Raw genomic sequence first — 20468 nt, 5'->3', positions numbered from 1 at the left:
TTTTCTAAGGTTAAATGAGTATTCTAACAGCAATATTTTAAGTGTGCTCTAAAATCAACACGCAGCATATAATTTTAACTTAAAAGTACTGGGAGAGAAATTGATACTAAATGAGTAAGAAAGACTTAAAAGCAGAGTAACTGAATCATTAATCTGCCTTTACCTCTTTTCTGAACAATGGAAAGGAGATGTAATTAAGTATCGGCAAATTACTGGGACACCAAGTCAAAGTCACCCTGTGGTGCCTCTTGCCTTTTCAAAAGATATAGGATGGATAACAAATCTTTGAAAAATTAGGACATCTGGCTAAACCATCTATCAGTACCATAACAAAATCCCACCTGTCATCTCTGCATGATTTCTTAAGTCCCCAGTAATGTCCACCAAGCACCAGCATTCTGTGTTTCAGAATGGTCCCAGACCAGAACCCTACAGAGCAGTTTTATCACATCCTCTCTGTTAAATTCAATTCTGCCTTACGGTAGGCATAGTGATCAGGTTCGCACACTGAACCTTCACAATATAGAGCACTCCTCAGAATTAGCATATCTTCCTGAGAATTCATTCATTCATACCTCTAGTAAGGCCTCTAGGTCACTATCATGTGTGCTGGCATACTGCCAAACATCAGCATGACTTGTACTCCATGACCTCTATATTTCAATACAGCAATATTCATTATACTGAATGCAGCTGGGCTACATCCAGGGAAATGGTAAATATAAACAACAGTGCATTCTTGTATCTTCCACACATTATTGTCTTCTACATACAGAGGAAATTAGAGACAGAAATGGTCATCGAATCATCTGGTGTGGCTTCCTGCAAACACAAGACCATGAGCATTCACTCACTAAGGCTATGGTTAGAGATAATAAGTAATGCTCCTCATGCAGCCATACATTTCATTCACATCCTCCATGATGCCAGCACTCACGTCCATTATAAATCAAACCAAAGATCTGCACCTCTTACAGGATTATTTTTCAGTCAGAGGTGACGGGACAGAAAAGGCAAAGGTCCAGGACACAAACACAAGCAAAGTACACCCATTTCCCCATGCTGCCATGCAGCAAGCTGTGTTAACAGTGAGGACAAGGAACAAGCAACAGGCGTGTGGAACTACGTAAACCAGCACTGAGACTGAAGAAAAGTTCAACTAGATCCTTAAACATTGATTATAAATTACTATTCTGTCAGCAGAAACACTTTAGGAGGTTGCTGTCCTCCTCCTATCTCAAACGTGTAACCTCCCCCATACCCTCACAGATTACCAACCCACTAGTTGCATTAATCTGACTACACACAGCCACCCTCTACGCTGAGGTGAGGGGGAGAGGGGGTAGGAATGCCACTTTTTTAACCAACCCTTCTCCCTCTAAACACACACTAAATATGATTTGGGGGCGGGGAGGGGCAGGGAGGAACATCCAGCTCAAGCACATGAAAAAAATTAAATGTTAAAGGCAAGGGTATAGTAAAATCCACTTGTGGCAAAGACAAGAGGGATGAGGGAATAACAGCAGTCTCTCTAAAACGGAAGCTGCTCAAACTGGAAGAGAAAGATGCAACTGTGACTCTCCTACACTATTCAGCCTGACGTTATTTGATAAAGGAACATCCATAAAAGCACTCAAATCTTAAATGCGATATTCTATTCGGGGGGGGGGGGGGGGGGGGGGGAAGCAGAACCCCCCTCCTCTTCCCCTGCTAGTCCATAATCTGTATGACATGTTTTGCAAATCATTCAACCACTATTAGCTGGAAGGAGCAAACTCAAGATAGATTGCAGGAATGCAGTTACTGCAATCCCTTACAAAGTTTAAAACCACCACCCTCTACACTGTGGAATGGCACACACGCACAAATAATAGCACACTGGAAGTAATCTTAATTTTTTGTTAACATTTAACTACTTGTGCTTTTTCCAGACAAAGCACAATATTAGAACACTATAAAACATTAGTAGTAATATGCTGCCAAAAGGGATAGCAGCACAGGATTTAAGAAACAGTTTATGAATAACATCAGTGTTTGTATGTAATGCAAATTACTAAGAATTAAGATATACAGTTATCTGCCAATTCTGAGAAATTTAAGTATTGTCCTTCAAAAAGACTGGGTTTTAGATACAACTTTTCAAATAGTACCAAAAAGTGCAGCTTTATGTCAGACATTTGTTGACCTTCTGAACATTAATTAGTGCAACATTAACTTTTTAAATGGTTTGCTGGGGTATATCACATAGCCAGTAGAGTATAATTAGACACCACCCCAACCCTACTGATATGCAAGGAAGCCAGCACTACTGACTAGACTGGTTACATCCTTTGCTCTATTCACTTTAAAATTTAATAAAATCATCTATAGTTCTGACATAATCCCAGAAACACAATCTTAGTATGATGAATGGGATTTATGGCAGAGATTTACAAAAGGACCAAAACAAGAAACTGCTCACTTTTAAGACTACCCACAACAGGTATTCTACTGCTTTTACCTGTAAGCAAGACTTGATATTGAGAAACCATGTAAAAAATCTGTACATTTAAGTAGACAACAGAGGGAGAACATATTTGGAACAGAAGATGACATGATCCCATACTTCCTAATTTTGAGCAAGAAAGTTGACCAACAATAATTATTTGACAAAATAAATTCAATTTCATTCTACATACATGTCAAAACACAGCTTCCAGAGTAAAGATTGTTTCTGATTACACTAAGAGTTAAATAGCAGAGTCCATGGGGGATAAGCTGGATTCAAAGAAACAAACAGTGATTAAATCAGCACACAATATACTATTACTTGCATCTGTTTTCTTAGCTGACTGAATCTGAAGAAACTGTCAACTATCAGAGATTAATATTTTTATACATTATAAGAAATTAGCATACCTAGTGTTAACTGTGCTTTAGTGCTCATCCTCTGAGAACAACTCCTTTGTTCACATTTCCAAATACATTATGGGTACCGGAAGCACACATCCTCAGTCCTCATGCTTGACTATTCGCTATGGCCTGTCATTGTTAAGTATATTAATTGTCTAGCACAAAAAAAAGCCCTAAGTATAGTGTCATCTTATGCCTGATGCTTGCAAAGCACCTCACGCAAAACCCTATGGAAATAATTCCTCCATCACTGAAAGCATCTGTAATTCTGGCTCTGACCCTCTAACAAAGTGCCCAATGACTTAAATTGGGCCATAAGACTAAGGCAACAAAAGCATCTCAGCAAATCTAAGGCAGCGTAAGCGCACCTTTTTCTGGTCAGGCATTAAGTAATCTTTCAAAGGAACCACACTTATTTCTACAGCCTGCTCTCAGAAAGGAAAATGTTTCACTAAAGAAATTACTGGGAAAGCCTTAATACCTCAAAAATACCTGAAGCTGACTGTGACTCAGGATATAACTATTATAATCAGTTCTATTTTGAAGTCAAAAAGGTTTCTTTTTAGAATGAACAATCTGTCTTTGACTGGTACTTTGTTACCATGAAGTATCTGTTAGAGGTTATGTGTGTCATGCTTTTGTTTTAAAGAAAATGAGAGTTAACATTGAAAAGAAACTTTTTTCTAAACCTTGGTCAAAGTAAATAGGATATTATTATAAAACAATTAAAAATACTTTGGAAACACAATGTATTATACAGGCTGGATTAAGAGAAAAGCCTGTGACTAGCCACTTCATTGCAACGATGATGGAACTGGTCCATTTTTACAATAGTTGTGTCATACTGAACAACACCCTGGAGGCAGACAGACTACAAGAGGTGTTTATTTAAATAGACCTAGCATGCTTGTCCCCATCACTATCCGCTACTATGCTCTTCAACATTAAATACAGAAGTATATTTTGCTTATTAATGAATTTACCTGAATTTCCTTATTTTCCACTCCTCTTATAAAAACATTATTTTAACAAGTATTTGTACACTGAATTAAGTTTTAAAATAACCATGAGCTACGCATCTGAAGAGATGCTATTAATCCCAGAATAAATCCCACTGCACGTCTGCCAGAGAAGCCAAACAGAGGAAGAGATGAAAGAGTAACTGCACAAGCCCACGCCTCAAGAGAAACAGAAGCTGCATTAAATGGACTCAGAACTGAATACGAGGCTACGATATTTCCCCAAACTCCCAATTAAATAAGAGACATGTAGGTATGTGTGTATATACAAATAGATACACATATATAGGTATACAGGGAGATCTATCTTGCATAAGAGTAGCAGACAGGTGAGGGTCTTCTTACATTATTGTGGTAAGTTCTTCATAAACAGAGGAAGCAGCAATTGCTCTTACATGCCTTAAGTGTCTGTACAGTATTATTTTGATTCTTGTATGTCGAAAACATTCAAAAGATTGCATTCTGGACTCCTGCAAATTTAATTAACACTTTTGTATGTAATTCATCTTTTGTCAAACACAGACCTTTTTAAAAATCAGTTTCCATTAATAAGGCACTGTTAGCACATCACAGTAATTTGACAAACAGTAAATGAGGCTATTTCACGAGATGTCTGGAGGGTAACTTTAATCTCTTTTTTAATTACATATGATAGCATGGGTTTTTATTAGAAAGTGAAGGGAATCTAAGCTCAAATTGCTGTTAGCATTTCTGATTACTGGAATTATCCAGTTCCATCATCATCCTCCGGAAACAGAAAGCTTGCCAAACTTTAACTGCAACATGATGCAGAAGTGATACTGCATTGTTGTGTGAGTTTCAGGAGCTGACAATTTAAATTCCCTGCATTTACCCACATGGTTCTGCATTATATAAAATGCATATCTAAATGGAACTGCTAGAGTTCTCCATATCTGTTGCAATTTCACAAAAAGGTCCTCTTAAACCACGTGTTCACAAAAATAATTGTGCAAGTGACTTACAAAATACAAGGTCTTCTACTCGGAATCACCAGATGGATCAGCTTTCTCTCTGCTGCCAGCAAATGCTGAATGTGTTACTTTCAATTGTATCTATAATCCTAGGGTTGTAATATCCTCTATCATGTTTCGCTGAAGCTTTGGAATTCATAATCAATTAAAATAAAGCTATTTTCCAAAAGAGCTTGAAATCAATTGTGTATTCAAAAAGGTGTTGTTTTTAGTTTTGTTGGGTTTTTTGTTTTTGTTTTGTTGGGTTGGTTTGGTTTTTTTTTTAATTAAAATGTTAAGCTGTCTAAATCTCGAAGGTTCCTTTTTAGCTTCCAGTGCACACCCTTTGGGCATAAGTTTTCTATTTAAGTGAACTGCAAATACAAAAGTGGAAGTGAAAGAGGCAATTACTTCCCAGAGTAATTGTTACTAAACCTTCTGCCAACTGCAAAAACACTAAAATTACGTTTTAATAGTCTTCATTTGATGTATTATTATGTATAACTGTGAAAGAATTTTATATCATGAATGACATTTGCTCACCATTTTGTTGTTCAAAGCAAACTATGAAAAACTTCCACTTTTTTCTAGCTGTTTTTATTTCCTGATTTTGTATTTTGATGCCATGAGCAGTACTTGAGTACTGCTGCTACACTGAAATCATATACACTAATGGAAATCATTAACAGGAAAAAAAAAAAAAAAAAGAGTAAGAGCACCATCATTGATTTAGTAACCTTCAAAAAGCCAGGCAACAGCATTACACTAGGTGATGCTGCTTTGGTCCTTAAAATATGCTTCAGACACAGAATTCCATAAGGATTCAAGAAGTTCCTTCTTGTGACTACAGACAACTGCTATGCAGATCTACAAATCAGGCATCTTGTTACTTAAAAACATCAGACACACGAAACCAGAATGAGTAAGATTCTAAAGTGTCCTTCTAATTAATCTCTGCCCTAAAGATACAGTTACCACTTAAGTCAGTTACGTATTCCTGTCATTTTGCTGAAATAACGTGTTCCTAACCAATGCTTTTCTTCCTTATTTCAGAAGCGCAGAAATCTGGCCATGACCTAAGTAAGTCCACGAATCGCCTCCGACCACAGCATGGCAGGTGACCTACAATGTATAAACCCGGTCACTCTTTACAAAACCCAAGAAAGAGCTGTCCTCGCCTCTTCTTTCACCGTTTCCGAATTAGCGACCGAATAAACCACCTCGGCGAAGTCCGTGAAGTAAAAACAAAGCGTCGCACGCCCCACGGAGAACGAGCGGACCGCGAAGGAGGGGCGAGGCCGGCAGCCCCCCTCACCCCCCGGCTCTGCCCAGGGTCCCTCCCAGGGCGGCGCCCGGCCCGAGCCGCAGCACCGAACGGAGCCAGGAGAGGGAACGGGGACAAAGCCGAGCCGGTCCCCAGCCCCGCCGGGGGGGCGGGGGGGGTTCCTCCTTCCCGCAGCCGAGCGGTGACTGTGGCTGACAGAGCTTTACACAAAACACCGAAAAACAACCTGGCACCCCTCTCCTCCGCCCCCCCAAAAAACCCATCCCACCCCACCCCTCCGCCCAGGGAAGGGGCTGGCTGTCAGCGGTGCTGCGGCGGGACCAGCCGGCCCGCGCAGCCTTTTGTTGTCTGCGTAACGGCAGATTAAAAGGCAAAATAATTAAAACACACACACGCACGCACACCCCCGCCTCCCACGCCCGCCGCCCCCCCGGCAGGGCCGCCCCCGGGCGCGGGCAGCTCCCCTCGCTCACCGCTCGGTGCTGCAGGCTCGGGCGATGTGCGCAGCGCTCGCAGAGGCGGCGGGGGCCGCGCAGCCCGGGGCGGGGGGGGGGATGGGGGGGTTGGGAGGAGGCGACCGGAGGAGGATGTCAGCGATGGGCGGGCGGAAGGGAGGAAGGAAAAGGGGTTTTTGGGGGGCGGAGGGGGGGGGAGAGGACCGAAGAGAGGGAAGGAAGGAAGCGGGTCAGCACCACGGAGCTGTCAGGGCCTCCCCCGAGGCGCTGACAGGCCCTGCGCAGCCCGGTGGTCGGCGCGCGGCACGGCGCGGCGCGGCCCGGCCCCGGAGCAGCGGGCGCTGACAGCTGCAGCCAGCCGCCGCCGCCGCCCCGGCTGCTGCTGCTGCTGCTGCTGCTGCTGCTGGCGCCGCCGCCGCCGCCCCTGCGCCCGCCCCGCGCTGCGCTCCCTCCCACCCGCCGCCCCGCCCAACATGGCGGCTCCCCCGTCTTCTCCCACAAGGCCCCGCGCGCCCTTCTTTCCCACCGCCTACCCCAATCCATGACGTCATTCCTCCCCCCTCGGAGGGGAGAGGGCCGTGCGGGGGGGGGGAGAGCGCGAGCGCAATGGCCTCCCCCCCCCCCTTAGCGCGGCACCCGAGGCAGCTGTGCCCCCCCCCCCGAGAGGGAGAGGAGGGATGCTGATGAAGGCCGTCAGGGGTTCAGGTGCGAGGCCCCACTCTGACAGCCCCGAGGCTGCCCGGGCAGACGGGCGGGGACCGTGCTAAACCTTGCTGAGGCCTTGTCTGCCTCAAGTGCGTGAGTGTCAGCGGAGAGCAAAACCCGGCGTTTCCTCAGGGCACCCTCCGGTGACACGGAGGTGATTTTGCTCCAGGATGGGGTACCACCGCAGATGCTTTTTGCATCGGTTGTTCTGGGTGTGCTGGAAGGAAGTTTAGGGTTTTGCTCATGTAAAGCAGGCCGACAGTAGGGCTTGTAAAGCTGATGCTTCCGTCTCAGCTGAACGCCCCTGGGACAAATGCGCATCAAGAGCTGTACAGCATGCAGCCGGCTCGTGGAGCAAGTTACACAGGGGAAACTGAGGCTGAAGTACAAATTCTGCGGTGACGGCCGAGTCCCCCCTTAGGGCTAATTATGTGCTGTTAATATATTTCAGCACTCTTGTCTTTGTTCCACATTGAACTAAGATCCCTCTCTTCTACAGGTTTACACGTAAAAAGTAAGACTTCCATTAGAACTCTGTGGCGCTTGTCACGAGAACTATTTATTTGCAGCTTCCAATTTCATTCCCACTCTCGCTAGAGAAGAAGGAACAGTCACAGTACTTTCTTCATGTTGCTTTATGTTCCGCTAGGTAGAAATAAAGCCCAGAAATGAAAGATGGAAGGAACTGAGGTCTGAGATGAAGAAAAACAGTTAAATATAGCAAAGCAGTAAAATGCACATTGGAAATCATCAGGGAACAGCGACAGCCTAACTTTATGGAAGAATTATTTATGTCTGGGCAGAATATTATGGTGCATTACCATCTGAGCTCCACATACAATAGAATAGAATAGTTCAATTGGAAGGGGCCTACAACGATCATCTAGTCCAACTGGCTATGTAACTCTGTAGTACATATAGGGTATGAATCATAAGCTAATGGGAACATATGGAGGTATAGTGGTAAATCAAAATGTGCAGCCTCACCTAAATGGTAATATCTAAAACACACAAGGAAAGCAGAGCTCACATCTCTTTGCCCTCACATACAACACTGAGCAAGTCTACAAAATGGCAGATGTGAGAACAAGAATCAGGTGAGAAAGCAAGACTCCTACGAAGAAGCAGGAAGACAGAAGAGGAATCAAAACTAATGCTGTTGTCAAAGAGGCAGAAGAACAGGAAGAGCCACAGAAGCCCACAAGAAACAAAACAAAGTTAGGGGAACATGGATTGTCTGCAGACTGCAAATGCAGAGAGTCACTGTTGGATTTGAAAAACTGAGGGAACTGAAGTATACTTTCTGAATACTGCTCATTGATTGGGATCTTACACAGGTCAAGCTGTCCAACAAAAAACCAGCTGTGATAGTAGTATTTCAGACAGCAGGTTCTTGTGTTCTTCAGCTCCATTTAAAACATTCCTCTGGCAATTTTGTATTAATGGTTTACCATATTGTAGTTTTGACAGGTAATACAGGCTAATGATGTATAATAATGTGAAATATGTGTTTGTACAGTAGTATGAAAGGGAAAGAAAAGATTGAAGGGCATTCCTTTATACAAACTACATTTTAAAAGTAAGAGTCATGCCAATTGGTCCACAGGTTCAGAGAATTTTCATGAATATGCAAGAGATTTAATTAAAAATAGAACATGTCCTAATTACATAATTATGCAAGAGAACTGATTCAAAGGAACCACTCCTGTCTTTTGAATAAACAATATTCATTGCTTTCTTCCTATCACACATTTGCTTTAAAAGATTTCCTGCAATTAGCTGCTTACCCGAGGGATCTGAGCATCTCTGAACAAAGCAACTACTCCAGCTATGACCCTGATTCATAATATGCTGGCTAATCAAGTATATGCATGCTGGCAATTTCCCACATAAGCAGCACACACTATAAGCTCCCTCCTGCAGGAAGGCTGATTAGCTCAATGGAACTAAAGTGCAGTATTACTCCCCTCTGTTCATGGCACACAGCAGAAGATAGACACAGAAGAGACTTGGTGAGCATGCTTCTTCCTCAAACTTCTGCCTGACCTGAAATATCGTAAGAGTTCCTCTCCATTTGGATCTTGTTTTTCCTGTCTCATCTACATAAGAGTTATCCAAGTTCATCTAGCAGTAAAAACTACTTACTGCCCACATTTCCATCTTCTCTTAGGGAACTAGTTATGCTATATGCCCTGCTTTTAGGCTGAAATGATCTAGACATGCTGTCTCTAGAATATTCTTTGCCTGCCACCTACAAGTCACTGTGGTTTTCTGCAAACATCTGAGTGAATATTAAAACAAAACACCAAAACACATTCTTTACACTGCTGGATTCTTTATTCTCAATATACCCATTTCCCTCCTCTCCCAGAAGAGAGAGGGAGGTTTGTAATTCACAGTGGGAGAGAAAAAAAGGAAACAGTTCAACTAATGCAGCACCAAGCTCTTAGGTTTTTGAGGTGCAACAGTGTGAGAAATACACGCAGCAAATTAAGGTTCGGTTTAACTGACATCCACGAATAGAGCAAACCTCTATAAGGAAATTCAGGTTCACTTCATTTAAGAAGTGTGGGTCATTTTATTTTACCATTGTTATTAAAAAAAATTATCCTCCTGGCTTAGAGGATCTTTCCTCTAAAAAAGTTTTTTAAATCTAATCCTACAGTCTATAAAATCTATTACTTCATTTTACAAATATGGGCTACAATAAAGCACTACATTGGAATAATTTCAACTGCCGCTAAAGTGCTGTTTAAAAGCATTCTGGCGATAATAAATATTGAAAGGCCAGACTCAGCAACCTGTCTGGCTTTTCATCACCATCACTTGACAGTTGCATATGCTTTTAGTTTGTATTTCCTACAAGAATGTCCTTTATGGAAAAGAGGAAACGTGAAAGTCAGTGCTTAAGAGTCACAAGTGTCAAGTATGCAGTCCCAGACACAGTTTTAGCCTAACTCCTTTGAGCGTACGTGCAATTATTGCATGCAGAGCTACCTTGTTATCAGGGAGTTCAGGCACTTCTGAGTAAAAGGACTGTATTTTGTTTACCTTGACTCACTGTCAGAGTCAAGCTGCCTGAACATACCATCCGGAACCCACTGTTGGACATGGCATTAAAGTTCTAAGTAAAATGAACACTGATCATGATCCTGCTTCTCAAGTCAATAAGCTGTATTTACATGCAAGTGAATTCTCCTTTTTCAGAGTCACAAGGATTTCTAGAAAGCTGTAACAAATGAAAGTCAGTGTGCTTTTCCCTGCCATTTTCTATTCACAGAGAAATAACAACGAAATAAAGCATGCAGTGTTAATTCAACTCTTGAACAGGCCATTTCATTAGTTAATTTCTGTTACTTTTTTTAAACAGAGCAGGATACTTGCGCTGGACATTGACATTTTGCTAACCAGAATTCTTTTAATCTCCCAGCTATTAGAGAGCTGTGCTATTGTTCAAGCCCAAAAGATACTGACTGAAAGGTTTAAGCAGCCCATTCAGTTAGCTTTAAAACAGTTCTATTATTAAAAACAGACGTAAAAACATCAGGTAATACAGTTAAAGTAACCACTTGAAAGCTAGAAACTATTAGGGAATTTGCATGTGAATATTAATGTGAACATAAAGAAAAATACTATACAATTTCAGCAACACAGCTGTATTTATATATATCCCAATTTCCACTGTTATCTTCAAAGTAGTAAGTGATCAAGGAACAAAGAATTGCACGTATAATACGCTGTGCTGTATGAATTTACAGACACTGTCAGTATTTTCCAAGGTCCTACTTTTAAGCATCAAAAATCCCAACAGGTTAAGGGTTCGCAGAGGAGAGCTTATGACGATAATTAGACTTGTATTTTTACTCCCTGCATTCAAGGAGTAGGTTCCCACCTCTGCAAGGGAATGCTCGCACCAATACCTACTTACTCTGCTCAAGCAGCAATTTCTGTTCCTTCTTTACTTCTGCCATACCTCTCATTTCATTGAAAGATGAAGCAACTTTCTTCCTTACTTGCTTCCATGTTCTGTAGTCAGCTGATAGTTGACTACCAGCACCCTTCTAGCTTGGAAAGACTCTCTTCTCCATATTCACTCCACATGACTTTTAGTGCTTATACATGAAGAAAGATAGTGTTCCATTTATGCTCCTCCTTTCCTTCCTCTATACTCTCACTTTTCAGTGAGTTTATTCTCTCTTAGGGTTTCAGTTGCTCATTCAAGGTTATGAGAATTATTAATCACTGCATATGAGTCACAGGAAGTTACATTTATTTCTGTATTCACTTACCTCAGTCACTGAACCATTGCAGAAGTGTATTAAGTCTTTCAGAGGAAACAAAAAAACACTCTGTTGGAATATCACAATCTTGGCTGCTACTAGAGTAAGAACATTCAGTGTGTGATACGGTGCTTCTCTTCACCCTCCCATATCTTCCCAACTATGACTGTGCTCCCTTTCTTTACCTTTCTATTGGGATAAGGCCTAGTATTGATAGGAAAATAGTTTATTACACAAACACAACAAACAGAGTCTTCCAAAGACAAAATCTTTGATAGTCTGTGTTCAAACACAAGAACATTTATCTAAAAGCAGAAAACAAAAGGATCACCTCTACTGATTTTTAAGTGCCTGCTTTATTACTACTTACATTATCCCCTTCCCTTTCTTTGAACACTAGCTGTTTGTCACCTATATGGTTTGTCAGCATTCCTTCATGGAGATTTGCTAACTCATCAGGCTTTGCTGCCACGTTACTTGCAATTAGATTAGGTGAGACTCTTACCTTGGTAATCTTGGTAGTCATTGTAGAGTTTTTTCCATGGTGAAGGAGACTTTTAGGTACCTTTTTCTCATTAAATTCTCCAGAGTTTCATTATGAAAAGTGCTTTTTTCCCTAAAATAAAACCTGTGAGGGCTGTGATTTTAATTTCAGTCACACATCAGTGTAAATCTTGGATAATTTCCTTAACCAGTATAAGATTTTTCTTTTTTTGAGAAGTGAATCTTTGAAAGTGTAAGAAAGGCATTCATATTTCCAACCAACATTAGGCAGAGGCACAGACTGGGACATAAACTTTTCTTGGCACCAGGGAAACTGGTGCTTCCTCATGGAGATACAGAGGATGTATTCTCTTTATTCTCACCAAGATTCCTACATACATTTATAAAAGAAGGAAGCTATGATTTTCCAGATGCTGCCTTTTATTAAAGCTCATGCATATGCTAATCATAAGAAATGCTAATGCCAGTGTATGCCTGTATGTGACTTTTTCCAAGTAGAAATTTGCACCCACTGATGACAGCGAACTAAGTCTCAAAAGTCTAAAAGGCATTACAGATAACCACCTCATCTGGTCTTTTTCTAAATGTAATTATCAAACTCTATGGAAAATTAAGCAGGCATCTTGCCATTCCTGTCCAAGAACCTCACTCCTCCAGTGTTCAGTCTCAAGGGTAATATATACATATAGATACTGTGCCAAATTGTGTCATTTCTTTCTAGCTCTTTTCCCTTGCTAGTGATTGGCTCCATTTCTCTACATGTTTGCATTTCTAAGGAAATCCTCAAATGTAGCACTTCTCTTTTATATGTCTGATTAAATTATTGCAGAGAAAGAAGATTCTTCCCTGGGTAACCCTCTTAGCTGGTCCCTCCTCCACCTGTCTAGGAGATTCTGCATTCCTTTACCCCCTCCTGACCATCAATTTGCTTGGCTAAACAAACTGAACTCTTAATCTCTTTAAGAGAGATTCTACATCTCCATGATTATTCATCTTGCCCTTCTCTACTCCCATTTGCTTCATCTTTCTTGAGCCTAATGTGCTGCAATTGTTTGCGCCATGGTCATTATTGAAAACGATTGTTCCTAAGTCTGATTTATCAATAACCTCCCTTTCACTTGATGTATTCCTTTTCTACACATGCCGCAGTAATTGCCAAACCCTTATCCCCTTTTCAGATCTTCTGTTAAATGCTTTTCTCTCCTCCTCAACTAATACTCTGTATGGAATTATACTAAATTCACTGGTTGGTTGGAATTTCTCATTTTTTATGGGAGGCCATTTTACATGTGCTTTTCATTGTTGGACTTTGCCTTGGTTAAGAGGGTGTTCAAACCAAGGCAGTACTCAGCTGCACTGGACTGGGGAACTAATGGTAATACAGTTTGCCCCAAGGGAAAGGGAAATGCAAATGTTTCTGCTGTGTGACAACTGTTCCTGTAGTTTCTGTGCCAATGACCAATTATGTCTCTACAGAAAATGGCATCTGTGAATATGCCTGCGGCTAGATGGATGGTATACAGTAGGTGGGGCTGAGAAGGGCAGAGTCACTCTAGAAATCAATAGGAAACAGGACAGCCTGTGCTAGGTATTTTGTTCCTCATCCTGCTTCCTGGGAAATAGAGCAGATGCAGGATAAGGAGAGATGATCTTATTCCCAGGGGTTTGGATATTAATTCTCTCTCCTTGCTCTTCCCACAGCAACTATGTACTGTGAAGTTTTTGCTTCAGTTTCAGGTGTTGTAATTCCTATCTTTTCTGTTGTAATTCTGTCTTTTTTAATCTGCTTTAATGAATCATTTTCTTGCCAGTTCACAGAGAAATCCACTGAAAAGCATTAAGTTCAAAGACATGCCATGGACACACTCTTCACTTCTCTATCTTCACAATGATACAGAAGAAAACAAGATATGTACATCACTGCTATCAAGTCTTAGACTTAAAACATTAGTGAGATGATTGCCTAATTCACTCCTACAGGATGGATGGTGTGTTTTATCTCTACAAGCTTGTCTGTCAGTTACCTAAGAGTAAATATTCTTGAAGAACTCAATCTGTGGACAGTCTCCAAAAGGTCTAGAACAGAGTCTGATACCCGAGATGAGAAGGGGTGGAGAGAATGGTTTTAAATCATCTTTGTGCCTTCCCAGTCCTATACTATTCTCTGCTCCCTGTGTGATTTAGACAACCACAAGGGCCTGGCTTCCATGTGATAGCTCTGCCCAGGACCTCCACAGGGTCCATCTGTAACCCAGCCCATCCACACTTAGTGTAGCCCCTATATTAGGGGATGTGAAAGGAGGCTTAGAAACTAGCCTTGTAGGTGTCAATTTCTGAAGAAAGGAATTCCTCATACATCTGTGTAGAGGTGTTTTGGAGAACAGTACACAAAAAAACATTGAGGGGATGCTGTTAATTTGTCAAGTTTGGCAGATACTGCTGCATCACATCATGTTCTGAAGGTTTTCCTTGTGCCAAAAAGGCTAGACTCAATTTAGGTAAGTTGTAATTTATGCAGAAACTGGCTAAGAAGGCAGTTACCTCATCAGTATGTAGATCATCACAGATATTCTGAGGCTACAATTTTGCTTCAGAGGACAAATAATTAAAGGTAGCAATTTAAAGCATGACTCCTTGACCTTTGACTTTGGTGACCAGCTGGGCATAGTGCAATTCACAGAAAGTAGAACTTGTAGTAATTTCTTTCAAGGAAGAAATCCGTGCCACCACGGTTCTCTACAACACCAGCGTCACCTAAAACACCAGGACTGTTTGAGGCGTTTTGATTACACGGAGCAGTTCACTCTGTCACATCAGTTAACAACAGTCTCCTGGCGAAGTTCTGGGGAATTGCTGAAACATGCCATATGCAGTACTTTAGATTTTGAATCTGTGTATTCCAACATTAAATTATTCCTTAATATTTAAAATAATAATTATGTTTTAATGAAAGCTGAAATACATTGAAATTGTTTCAAAGACATATATAATGCAGTTTTACATAGTTTATGAAACCCTGCGTATTGAAAAGAATGTAACTGTAAACAGGAACTGAAACATGCCTCAATAAACACTAGGGGAAAGCTGGGAAAAACTGATATATATAAATTAGCCATGAAAATGAAATGTACTGCCTACACAGTGTTACACTTGTTATTACATGCTGAAGGGCCACAAAGTACACCATCACCATATGTTTGAAAACTGTCATGACTCACACAGAATAGACTGATGAATAAATAGTATCTTCCTTCATCAGCATATAACACTGACCAGAAATCTACCCAGTAAATGGTTCTGTTGTGGGCAGCAATTTAACATGCCCCATATCCTTATAATTAACTACATAACCGTAAAAACGTTACTGCCAGGTTTATCCTGCACCAATGCAGAAAGCACTCTAAATATCTTTAAAGGACTGTTCACACATTTGTCATTTCCCATCCCACTCATTTTGCAACCAAAGGAGGCTGGAATGCTGTGTGACCGGCATTCTCATTAATTTCACTTACCTTCCTTTCACTTTGAATTTTTGGTTGTGAACTCTGTTGGGTAGTGCCCAAAACCAAAGTTCATATTGTAAATAAGTGAGATTGCTTTTCTAATTTACATGTAAACATATAATAGAACTAAAAGTTGAAATGACATTGTCAATTACATATGAAATCAAACACTGAGTGCTAAGTGGCTGTTAGATAATACCTATAAATTATAGACTCAAGACAGTAATAAGCTGCTTTGCTGCTTTTAGAGGAAGTGTGAACCTCATGATTGAAAAGCTTGAAAAAAATCTTCCCAAGATGGAAACATGCCCTGTCCAGTGGCAACTCTTCAGCCACATTCTCCCAGCATCAGGCTATTTCACTCGGTCCTATGGCAATCAGATTTATGGCTGCAATACCATGGTAACTGTTAAGCATGCCCAGCAAGTCTCCACGTGTCACACTGAGTAGACCAGACCCCTCTTTTCCTAACAGCAAAAGCGGCACCAGGGAAGAAGCAGCAGAGGAGCACAGCAAATTAATTTTGAGCATCTCTTGTCAATTAAAATTGCTCTATAATATCCTATGGCAGAACTGATTTTTTTCTTTGAAGTGAGCTTGAATTCTCCTTTGACACAAATTAGCACCTGTGGCTATTTACTCATGTCAGCTTAGTATTTTGTTCTGTTTTTTATGGTGGAATTTTTCATGAGGCCTGAGGAAACTGGACGTTTTCCAGACATCACATTAAAAGTGAAATATTATTTTTGTAAATGTGAGAAGAAGATTGGTAAATCAGAAAACATTTTCTTACATATTCACTGGAATTTAGTTTCCATTTCGTCTTTCAGTCTCATAAAATTTTGCACAAATAAGGGTTTTCTACCAAGTATTTATAGTTTCTACAGCTACTAAGGTCAGAACTGTCTTGACTTCGTTTGTTACAGAATATTTATGCTGTGTCATACCATCTATTTTCTATATGACACTCCAGAATAATAAAATCACTTGGAAAGCAATCAAAGCAGTCAATTAATCTCTTCTGAAATTTGCAATTCATGGATTTTGTCTTCTAATATAGCCTTGACTACAAAATCTGTTTTGCAAAACGCACCGCCCCTCAACAATCCTGACTTCTAATTATTCAAATCATTCTAGAAATGAAAATCTGTAACTTTTCTGGAACCCTTTAAAAACAGCCAATGTATGCTACACACTGATCATCATATGAGAAGTTTTCCACGGCAGGGATTTATTACAAAGATGGAGCTAAAATCTGTCAACAGGAAGTTTTTTAAACAATGAGATATGAATAGTGACCTGAATTCCTTATGATTCTGAAACTTGCGTTTTGCCTGTTAATGTGTTTTGGCTCAGCTGATGAAAGTTATCACAGCCAATTCTGCAGCTAAATCATATCAGTGGGTTCTTTGGAGGCAGCGGTGTGAACAGAATACTGCTAAATGACAGCAATTCTTGACTGGCATGGGGGCTGCTGGAAATTCATGCCAGTCATGGTCCATCAAAGTAGCTTCAGGGCTACTCCAGCTCAGGCTGCGTGCTAATTGCCTCCTGGTTGTCTCAGGAGATGCATACAGTCATTCTTGCTGCCTCCTGCCATCTCAGGCCCTGGTCACAACACACCTGGGACCACCCGTAAGGATGAGAACCTGCATACACCAGAAAGCAAAATCACTGTGCCTTTCCCTGCAAAATATAAGAAACTCGATTAAATGGGTATCTGGTTTGAATTAGTAAAACACAAGCAGCTGTATGAAACAGGGACCATGTCTTCAGAGCATTTACATGGCTTCTGAAACTGATTTTGACTGTGGGTAGTACTATAAAATATTTCTCCTGAGTAAGACTACACTGAAAAAGGGATCATGGAATTTTTTGCCTTTACTATTTCTAGCCAAAAGTACTGCTTTTGCACTTCCCCAGCATCTCCTATTTGAATATATCAGTCAACTAAATCTCACAGTACTTGGATAAATCTTAATCCATTAATGAATGCAAAGTCAAGGCACAAAGAAGTGATTTATATAATAATGAATATTAATGAGTATGTATTTCAAGATTATTACATTCCATGCACTTACAAACTCTTTTTAAGAAATAAACTCATAAGAAATAAAGTAACTTGTGTTTCCCTTTTTTTTTTTTGAGAAATGAACCTGAATATACAATTATGGGGTTATTATTCTGTGAATTGGTTTACAACAATCAGTGGATATAATTTTTAATATGAAAATGTTATTCCTGCATATTACAGTTCCAGGCATATATTATCCTTTCCTGAAAACATTTCAATCTCCCAGTCTTTATGCAAAAGACTGGCCCATGGGCTCTGCGCAGGATGTAAATTAAGTTCTTGTTTGGCTAAATCTGATTACCCTGTAGGGTACCAATCTTGCTTAGTGATAGTGGAAGCTAAAAATTGCAAGCAGAACAGTCCCTTTAAAATGGGGCCAGGAAGGGTCAGCATCTAAATAACAAATCTGAGTTTTGAAATAGATTTTAATTTTATCCCTAAGAATGTTCAGTTAAACATAGAAGCTATCTTCTCAGTAGTTGCTACCATTACTATTAAAACTCCTAATGAAACTAAGAAATGCATTTTTTTTAAGATGTACAGTTCTTTATTAATCCTATATTAAGGTGCTACAATCACCTCAACCCAACCTTTAGTTGGTCTGCTTCTCAATCCCCATTTGACACTTCCTCTTACTCCTCTCATATTCTATCAAAATTAATGCTCCAGTAGAGAAATTCAGTGAATAGCAAAAACCCACACAGGTTATCAGAACCACCCCAAGTCAATACAAACTATCTAAAATTATTTCAATATTACCAAAATACTGTTGCTTTATTATGAACTTACTGGGTGCATAAGACAGATTAAAAAGGCACATGCTGACACTACTAAATATGAAATACTGCTGTTCCTTCTGACAGGATTAGCTAAATACCTAAATGATAAGAACACTCCCCTGTATTTTTCTTATACTCAGAAAATGTGCACAGAAAAGTCACTCTTTGATCTATTTCACTAGCTTCAGTTACTGTAGCAGGCCTTTGTACACATAAAAAAATTATTTTTAGTAGTCTGTGGCAGCTCCTTATTCTTCCTTTGATGTATGAAGGATTTATGATCAATAATATCTGAAAGCAGCTGGCCTTATTACAACTGCTCTGAGTCAAGAAAAAAAAAACAGAAGTAATGTAACAATAGCAAAAACGATATGGCTTTTGGCTGTCCCAAAAATGTAATTATCTCAGTAAACGTATGTGGTTTTCGTAATGAGACTCAAAATTTCAGATGGATTATTTCTAATAACATCTTTTCACAGTGGCTTTATTAGATATTCTAAATCAGAGCTCAACACTTACCTAATAGATAAGTACCTCACTCCTTCAATAGGCTTTACATGAAGGGACTCAGCACTCCACACAGAATCTTAATGAAGGCAATGCCATAAAGGCATGAACTTTACCTACAAGCAGCTCAGAGCAGAATCCTAGCACAATCCATCGTATGCTGATTATATTTTTGGGGGGTGACCAACACTAAAATTACATGTTCAGAGAACAGTTTTAACTATGAATTGACTGAAGCACAATCCAAACCTTCCATCTGAATTCCCACATCTCCCTCATGCCAACAGTAGAACGCTTATATCTGCATGAAGAGGCATATTAATTCAACTGACATCTAGTAACACTTTTTTTTGTTGGATTAGTTCTAGTAGTGATCAATTTCCTGATCTGGTTCAGCAGGCAGACACAAAAACGTCTGTGTTAATAAAAGTGAGCCACTCGGAAGATGAAAATGCTTCTTTTGATTGACCTCTACCCACTTAAAGCATATGTGAAACTACCTTAGGAATCTTATGCATAGGCTGTCAGAACATATGGCTATCAACCACCAGTCCATTGGGGTTCTGGTCTCTGCCTTTCAGGGATATTTTCTTATATTATCCTACCATTCTTTTACCCTGGAACTATTTATTAAAGTGTCCATTTGCATTGTGGTCAAAGCTTATATACTGTAAGATACGATTTACTGTAAAGCCCTGAAGAATTACATTACATACCCATAGTGGTCTATTTAAAAAAATTATTTTCCTAAAGAAACATGGCATTTTGTAACTTTTTAATAAATATATACCTTTTACAGTACTGATGCAGTAAATAACACTCACAAATATTATTTTCCTAGAAGCGTTGGTTATCACCTCAGCAAACACTATTAATGACTGTTTTCATTTATTAATAACACAAGTTAAAACCACAATTCAGTGACTGTTTTAGCCCCAATGATGATACCATCATTGTATGAAACAGTGCAATCTGCTACTCTATCATTAATATTTATTTCATCTTGCAAAGGAATTATTACAGTTGATACTGACGAAGCGCTCTCTGCTCCAGCTGAAAAAATAAAAAGCTGTGAATAAATCATGTCATGTTTAGATATGAAAAACAGGTCAATGGCCTCTGAGCTGACGTTTCCAAAAGCAGAACCTTCCCTACAGCATAGCTTTAGGGAAACATGCTTCATTTGACAACATACATTCTTTTTAACAGAATCCTCTTAGTAGCTACTGTATCAAAAAAATCATTTAACTGTATAAATGGACAGAGAGAAAATTCTGAGGAATGGAACTTCTTTTAAATTACAGATATATGGCATAACATGTTAAGACTTCACTTAAACCAACCTCCTTCCAATTGATGTTAGATACCTAGAGGCCAGAAAAATCACCCTGAGGCAAGTTGTTTTGAGTGCCTCAGAGAAACTGGTGAGAATAGCACATTTTTTGAAAGAAATTAACAAGCAGAAAGCAGTGCGTATTAGTGCTAATGTTGCTC

The 20468-nt window shown here is 40.0% G+C and overlaps 1 protein-coding gene across 7 annotated transcripts in view; it reads right to left on the bottom strand.

Moving 5' to 3' along the window:
- The window catches only part of KLC1 (kinesin light chain 1), a 51201-nt gene extending 44234 nt beyond the window's left edge, over positions 1-6967 (bottom strand). For 4 of the 7 annotated variants that reach the window (XM_052783308.1, XM_052783310.1, XM_052783312.1 and 1 more), the window contains exon 1: positions 6641-6966. The gene's annotated coding sequence lies outside the window, so the exon portion shown is untranslated. Of the gene's footprint in view, positions 1-6640 lie in introns of all 7 variants that reach the window. The other 3 variants (XM_052783305.1, XM_052783307.1, XM_052783313.1) reach the window with 2 other exon arrangements.
- Between the last annotated feature and the right edge of the window lie 13501 nt (positions 6968-20468).

The sequence above is a fragment of the Harpia harpyja genome, chromosome 3, assembly GCF_026419915.1.
Source record: "Harpia harpyja isolate bHarHar1 chromosome 3, bHarHar1 primary haplotype, whole genome shotgun sequence".
Lineage (NCBI taxonomy): Eukaryota > Metazoa > Chordata > Aves > Accipitriformes > Accipitridae > Harpia > Harpia harpyja.
Note: the sequence above shows the minus strand (reverse complement) of the source record. Positions and strands in the feature narration are given on the sequence as shown.